Source organism: Microtus oregoni, unplaced genomic scaffold, assembly GCF_018167655.1.
Source record: "Microtus oregoni isolate MIOR12 unplaced genomic scaffold, Mior012 000023F_ref0000262, whole genome shotgun sequence".
Taxonomy (NCBI): Eukaryota; Metazoa; Chordata; class Mammalia; order Rodentia; family Cricetidae; genus Microtus; species Microtus oregoni.
In genome coordinates this window covers 14,469,270-14,477,718 of record NW_024543082.1, presented here as the reverse complement: position 1 = coordinate 14,477,718, position 8,449 = coordinate 14,469,270, and the positions used below count along the sequence as shown (strand labels likewise).

The 8,449-nt window shown below is 40.0% G+C and overlaps 1 pseudogene; it reads right to left on the bottom strand.

The window, feature by feature from the left end:
- Nucleotides 1-7,088: 7,088 nt before the first annotated feature.
- On the bottom strand, nt 7,089-7,979 carry LOC121461602 (annotated as a pseudogene).
- Nucleotides 7,980-8,449: the final 470 nt, after the last annotated feature.

The window sequence follows — 8,449 nt, the reverse complement described above, 5'->3', positions numbered from 1 at the left end:
GACTGGTGATTTCTTGGAATAACATCACAGCGATGACTTTTATTGCTTTGCTGAGACTGCATGAACAACCCAACTGAGGTAGAAAATGGCTTATTTGGCATATGCTTCCACATCATTGGGCATCATCAAAGGAATTCAGGACAGGAACTCAAACAGGGTAAGGACCCAGGGGCAAGAACTGATGCAGAGGCCACAGAGGAGTGCAGAGGGTGCTATTTACTGACTTGCTCTCCATGGATTATTCAACCCACTTTTTATAGAACCAGGTACCACCCACAATAGACTGGGCCTCCCCACACTAATCATTAATTAAGAAAATGCCTTAATGACTTGACTAAGCAGATCTCATGGAGGCATTTTCTCAGATTAGGCTCCTTCCTCTCCAAATGACTCTAGCTTGTACCAAGTTGACATACACAGACACATTAACACATGACTGACAAGTTAATGAATGTCATCAATTGTGAAAGTCATCAATTGTGAAAGTTTGGATCTAGATTATTGATTTTACCTCAGCTTTCTTACAAGCATCCTGGAAAACAGTAAGAGTAAAGTAAAATTAGTCAATTGTTTCCTCAAGTCTTATGCTTTTCTCTAAACTATTTAATGGATGGCTGTTTACCCATTGTGGACAAGTTTCTGGTGTCTACAAATTCCCTTGACTTTTCATATTTGCTTCTGTGGAGCCGTTGTTCTGGGAAGGTTGAATGGAGAATTGCTTTCAACAGAAGGCTTCCTTAGTTGTCAAGCAAAGCTTGACGAAGATGATGGGAAATAGAAGCAAGCAATGCACACTTCATCTTCACCTGGAGACTTGAGCTTACTCCCCTGAGGGTGGCTGCTTCTATCAATGTACTTACTGCAAAGGTATATACTTTTATGTTTATTATATAATACATGTTTTATATATTATATGCAATATATTTTTATATATAAAATATATTATTGTCTATATATTATATTCTAATATATATACATATATACATACACACATATAATAGGGAATTGGGAAGAGTGTCTTTGGAGCTATGAAACACTGGCAAACTCTTACTTGGTATGTTCCTTTTTGGGTTTTATCCATTTGAGTTATTTGTTTATTTTCTATGGGAGAAAGTGTTTACTTAGCTCACAGTTCCAGGTTCCTGTTGATTATGGCAAGGATTGCAGTAGCACGAGACTGAAGCAGCTGGTCATATTATATCCACAGCCAGAGGGAGAGTGCAATGCCCGCCTGCACGCTAGTGCTCTGCTTATTCTTTCCACCTTTGTACCCTGGATTTTCTGCCTAGGGAGTGGTGCCAACCACAGTGAGTCTTTCTACCTTAATTAATGTAATGCTATTTTGTAGAATTATCACTGCAATTTTCTTTCGTTTATAATCATATTGCATATACTGTCTGTCTTGCAGACTTTGTATTTTCCATTTCATCTTATAAGCACTCCAAATTTCATCGCAAACTCTTCATAAACATTTAAGTGGACACTCAATATTATCCTGAGTGTGTGATTTATCACTTATTGGGCCATTCTTCTTCTCTTAGTCTCAAGAGATGCCCCTTCGCTCCTTCTGGTGAATATCTTTATAAGTATTTTTTTCTGTTATAAGATTCAATTTATGTGAGATACCCAGAATTGAAATACTAGGCAAATAATTTGAGATTTTGAGCTTTCTTTGTACATATTGCTTAGATTTGTAATATCGGATTTTATTATTTTTTTGAGAATTTCATTCATGGATATAATATTTTTTTATAATTCTTTTCTTATTTCACAAATTGTTTTCTCATTTTTTTAAATATTTATTTATTTATTCATTATGTATACAATATTCTGTCTGTGTGTATGCCTGCAGGCCAGAAGAGGGCACCAGACCTCATTACAGATGGTTGTGAGCCACCATGTGGTTGCTGGGAATTGAACTCAGAACCTTTGGAAGAGCAGGCAATGCTCTTAACCTCTGAGCCATCTCTCCAGCCCGGATATAATATTTTTATAACCATATTTACTCCTTACTCCTCTCCCTTATTCTTACTAGATAGTCCCCATTCCTTTCCAGCTTTAGCATCATCCATTTTCTTTTGTTGTTTATATTTTTTCTTCTAATCTCTAAATTCAATTTGCGCTATCTCTAAAGTCATGGGATGGGAGCATCATCTAATGTGGAGCAGTCAACTTACATTCTTAAACAGAGTCTCCCTCCCAAAGAAGCTAATAGCTCCTCAGTTAAGGTGTGTGTAGTGGGGAGTCCCTTCTCCTCCATGTTGAAATGGTGACTGTCATAGTCTTATGCAGGTTTTGTGTAGGCAGCCACAGCCACTATGATTTAATGAGTGCAACTACACTGTCGTAGCCCATAAAACACTGCTTCACTGGTGTCCTTCCCCAACTGTGGCTCTTACATGCTTTCTTTCCCCTCTTCCATGATGCTCCGGAGCCTTGGGGAAGGAATGTGATATAGGCATCCAGACTATGACTGAGCATGGCACAGACACTTCGCTTCATTTTGATCAGTTGTGAATTTCTGTGTTAAATGCTGTCAACTGCACAAAGGAACTCTCGTCATATTCTAAGAGCTGCATTCATCTATGTGTACAGAGATATAAATTTGGAAGGCACTCTGATACTATGTTCATTTAGCAAAATAATAGTAGTAAGTTAATAACTTAATTAACCAATAGAATGATTTTTTTTTCTCCTGGCATGTGTAGGATCACATTTTACCACCTGCATTGGTTTCTTAACTATGCAATTCTGTGATGACATGGGTTATCTTATACACGTCCTTTCTTTAGCCCTGCGTAGTGCCATGTTTAAGACTTTAATCCCAGCACCTGGGAGGAAGATAAAAAGCTCAAAGTTAGCCTTCATTGAGTAGTAAATAAGAAGGCAGCTTAGCTACATAGGACCCTGTCTCAGAAAATTAATTACTAGTTAGTTAATTAATTAATTGAAATCCAGTTCCTTTCCCTGGTTTCTGAAATGAGCCTTTTCTGAGGAGAAACCAGGAGAACATGTGGAATGACAGTGACAGCGGCTATGCAGATGTCATGCTAGCTGCTACAACCATAAAAGCCAGCTAGTGATCTGTTGCTGGAAGGGAGAAGAGAGGAGCAGGATGTTGAAGGAAACTTATGAAATTACTGGACACTAAATAAGCCAAATTCTAAGCCTTCATAATTCCCCTTTAAAGAACTGAGCAGAATACTGGTGGCCAAGTGATAATAGCAATGATTTGCATGGCTTTGAACCCAGCTGAGAATAGGCCTGTGGTGTTCTGCCTCTCATTTCTGCAGCCTGTCATCTAGTGCAGGGTTGTGTGGCACATGACAGGGTGAGGTGCCTGCTGGAGCTATCAGGAAAAAGAAGACACAGCTAGCCATCTATTGCTCTTCTTACAGAAATCTGTAGACATCTTGGAATTTCTTCCCGAGGAGACGTTTGGGTGCTATAAGATTATTGGAGCTATCATGCACATTGGTTATGTAGGATTCCCCTCTGTATACTGTGAATGTACTTTATTACCATTGACTAATAAAGAAGCTACTTTGACCTATGGCAGGGCAGAATAGAACTAAGCAGGAAAACAAAACTGAATGCAGGAAGAAAGAAGGCAGAGTCAGTGAGATACCATGTAGCTGCTGAAAGAGAAAGACACTGGAATCTTACCAGTAGGTCACAGCTTTGTGACAATATACAGAATAATAGAAATGGGTTAATTTCAGATATAAGAACTAGCTAGGAATACACCTAAGCTATTGGCCAAATGGTGTTATAATTAATATAGTTTCTGTGTGATTATTCTGGTCTGAGCAGCCAGGAAATGAACATACAGTCTCCATTTTCACACTGGAAACCTGAAATTTAGACACAATCCTAAAGAAGAGCAACTGGGGGCTTAGAACACAGAAAGCAAGGCTTATTTTACAAAGACTCAGTTTAAAATTCTGTTCAAACCTCTGTTTCCTGGCCCTCCTCTTCTTCTTTGCAGTTTGCCTAACTTCCTGAGTTTTGTTCCATGTTGAAGATATACCACACCCCTTCTATTGCTGTTCCTAGAAAGTGTTCTTCCAATCAATCATCATTCTGGTGTAATGTCCTCCCATCACAGAACAAGATGAAGTCCTTAAATGATAATTGATGAAGGCAATGAATTTGCTTAAATTGGGTAAAATGGGATTGACAAAATCATAGCTTCCCTTTAACAGAGATTAGTGGGTACAGTAAGAGACAGGAATAAATTACTTTTCAGTGTGATAAGTAACACAGCGGAGGAGCAAACAAAGACCCTTGGAATTTTAAAGGCAAAGTAAGAATCTCCAGAGGATGAAACCACAAGTGTCTTCACTTCTATTTGTAAAATCTGTGCTCTTCCTTTCATGCCACTGATTTGAGAACGATTTGAGGCATTTTACCAATAATGGTCTGTCTTCAGTGACCACTGAAGTAGAAATCCACAGTGAAGAAAGAGCCTTTCATCAAGTAATTTGGTGTATATATCAGGAGATTTAGATTTTGACCATTGTAAAATGGGATTTAGTATGACCACATTATTATAAACTAATCATCACTGTTGTCTACCTCTCAAATAGGAACATTCTCATTTTCCTAAATTGAAATTCTGTACCCACTAAACAAAAAGGCTTTAATTCCCCTCTCTCTGCAGCCACTGGTTACTACTGTTTTTTTCTATGATTCTGATTGTGTCTCCTCTAGGTGCCTCATGAGTCATAAGCAAATCCTTTTGTGTCAGGAATATTTTAGTTAGCATAGTATCTCCAGGGTTGTTCATATATCAGAATTTCAGTCACTTTCAAACTGAGTAATGTTTCACTGTATGGACACAAAATGGAAGTATGGGTCCTTAGTCGGAGAGAAATATCAGTTTTTCCATTCCCTGAACCTATAACCCATTCTCACTGTCTCTTCCTTGTCAATAATGTAAGGAATGTAACTGAGGCTATTACAGAAGAAAAGCCCCACCCTTTCTGTGTAGCATCATGAAGTTGCCAAGAAGAAAAAGACCGCTGAGCTGTATCTGATAGGGATAAATCTCTTTAAAACACAAGAAGCAGATTTCTTTTTTTTTTTCATTTTTGAATTTTTTTTATTGAGAAAAGGAAAAAAAAAAACAAGTTTCTGCCTCCTCCCAGCCTCCCATTTCCCTCCCCCTCCTCCCACCTTTCTCCCCCTCCTCCTACTCCTCTCCCCCTCCCTCTCCAGTCCAAAGAGCAGTCAGGGTTCCCTGCCCTGTGGAAAGTTCAAGGTCCTCCCCCCTCCGTCCATATCTAGGAAGGTGAACATCCAAAGTGGCTAGGCTCCCACAAAGCCAGCACATTAAGTAGGATCAAAACCCCGTGCCATTGTCCCTGGCTTCTCATCAGCCCTCATGTCCGCCATGTTCAGAGATTCCGGTTTTATCCCATGCTTTTTCAGTCCCAGTCCAGCTGGCCTTGGTGAGCTCCCAATAGATCAGCCCCACTGTCTCAGTGAGTGGGTGCACCCCTCGTGGTCCCGACTTTCTTGCTCATGTTCTCCCTCCTTCTGCTCCTCATTGGGACCTTGGGAGCTCAGTCCAGTGCTCCAGTGTGGGTCTCTGTCTCTATCTCCATCCATCACCAGATGAAGGTTCTATGGTGATATGCAAGATATTCGTCAGTATTGCTATAGGATAGGGTCATTTCAGGTTCCCTATCCTCAGCTGCCCAAGGAACTAACTGGGGACATCGCCTTGGGCTCCTGGGAGCCACTCTAGGTTCAAGTCTCTTGCCAACCCTAAAGTGGCTCCCTTAACTAAGAATTGTGCTTCCGTGCTCCCCTATCCAACCTTCCTTTATCCCAATCATCCTTTTTCCCCAAGTTCCCCCCATCCTCCCCTTCTCCCTTTTCTCCCCCCATCTTCCCTTACCCCCATCCCACCCCACCCCCAAGATCCCAATTTTCTCCCTGGCAATTTTGTCTACTTCCCATAGCCAAGAGGATAACTATATGTTTTTCCTTGGGTTCACCTTCTTACTTAGCTTCTTTAGGTTCACCAATTGTAGACTCCGTGACCCTTATTTATTGCTAGAAACCAATTATGAGTGAGTACATCCCATGTTCATCTCTTTGGGTATGGGTTACCTCACTCAGTATAGTGTTTTCTATTTCCATCCATTTGCATGCAAAATTCGAGAAGTCATTATTTTTTACCGCAGCGTAGTACTCTAATGTGTATATATTCCACACTTTCTTCATGCTCATCCTCCTTAGCGATCAGGGAAATGCAAATCAAAACAACTTTGAGATATCATCTTATACCTGTCAGAATGGCTAAAATCAAAAACTCCAATGATAGCCTTTGCTGTAGAGGCTGTGGAGGAAGGGGTACCCTCATCCATTGCTGGTGGGAATGCAAACTTGTGCAACCACTTTGGAAATCAGTGTTTTGGTTTCTCAGAAAATTCGGGTTCAACCTACCCCTGGACCCAGCAATACAACTCCTGGGAATATACCCAAGAGATGCCCTATCATATGACAAGAGCATTTGTTCAACTATGTTCATAGCAGTATTATTTGTAAGAAGCAGATTTCTTAAAATTACCATTCAAATGAGTAACAGAAAGTTATCAGCACACCTACATCCTCAGAGTAGTAACAGGATAAAGGTGTATTCATTGCTCTGTGAGTGGTTAGTCTTATCAGCCAGTGCTATCCCACTTTTGTTGACCTCTTTTTGTTTTTTCCAAGTGAGTTCGAGACCAGCCTGGTCTACAAGAGCTAGTTCCAGGACAGGCTCCAAAACCACAGAGAAACCCTGTCTCGAAAAACAAATCAAAACAAAAAAAAAAAAAACAACCAAACAAACAAAAAAAGCAAAAAAAAAAAAAAAAAACTTTTGCCTGAGATTTGACTCTGTAAGTCTGTCATTATTTCTATCATTTCTGATTCCATAGTTCCCTGATATTGGATATCAAATACATGCATTTTGTTTACTCATTCATTGGTTGTTGGACATAGATGAGTGTTGTGACTGCTGGTGTTTAATACCTGTTTGATTGTCTTTTTCTCACAAATAAGACGTTTATTTATGACTGTTAAAAATCTGGATTTTACACTTGGACTGGTGGTTCATATTCATCAGCTTGTTCAACTTTAGCACCTGTCTCATCACCAGTATTTTTTCCAGCACTACTACCTTCACCATGAATTTTCCCAATTCAAACTTGGGTGTCTTCAGCATTTTTACTTCTCTAAAAAAGGCATCATGAAGAGAATAAATGAACTGGCAAGCCTTTCCTATGTCTTTCCCAATGCTGTCTGGAATCAATTTATTAATCACTTCCTTCAAGTCCTTTGTCTGCACTTCTCAGGTCATGAGTTCCATCATCTTCTTCCAGATCTGCTGGACCTGCTGGTGCTGTGCATAGGTCTGGTGTATCTGGTTGTTGGGTTTATTAGTGAATCCAACACAGAACAGACGAAGCAAATAACCATCGGTTGTCTTGACATCAACATGGACTTCAATCATGGTCTGCCACTTTTTTACCATGGAATACAATATTTTCCCGTGTAAGATATGTACCCTGGAAGTTAGCCAGACAGTCCTGAATATCCACAATAACTAGCTTGACATTTCTCAATGCAACTTCATCATTCTGTAGATCAACAAGGCTTACTTCAAACACATGACCCTTAAGGCTATCAGATGCAATTTTGATTCCTTGAGTCCTTGTGACTAGTGTTTTCCCAATGTTTCTAATATTGAACATAGCTGGAGCTTTGACATCTCACCAATCTTTCTTCAAAAATGGATAGACCACTTTCTTCTTGACTTGCTTCCTGCCGCCTTTCATCAGGCGCTTTTTCTCGCTGACAGCCGTGTGCTGTTGGGAGCCTGTTTGAGTGTCTTGTTTCAGGCCTTGCTGGATTGAGTGACTATTCTGCATTACACTGAGGAGCCACTGTTCGATTTCCAGAGCCTGTGCACTGATTTCCTTCATCTCCACCAGCACTCAGCTTTCTTGTTTTCTACCTCCATACCAAATTTTTTGTTTCATTTTGTTTGGTTTTATATTTCTAACACCATTAGTCAGAGACACGTAAGTATATAATAGTAAAAAAAAAATACTCCTTGGTGGTTTGAATAAGAATAGCCCTAAAGGCTCCTGTATTTGAATACTTGGTCCTTAGTCCTGGAACTCTTTGGAAAGGATTAGGTGGTGTGGCCTTGTTGAAGGAAGTGATGTCACTAGAGGTGAGTCTACAATTCCCAGTGTGTACTCTGCCTTGTGGGTGTGGAGCAGAATGTGAGCTCTCATTTGTTCTTTTGCTTTTGCTCTAAGATCGTGGACTCCAACTCTTAAGCCCAATAATTTGTCTGTGTGTGCGTGTGATCACCTAGTTCATGGTGTTTTGTCACAACAATACAAAAATAATTAAGTTATGCCCTGTTGCAGGACGAAGGGCCTGC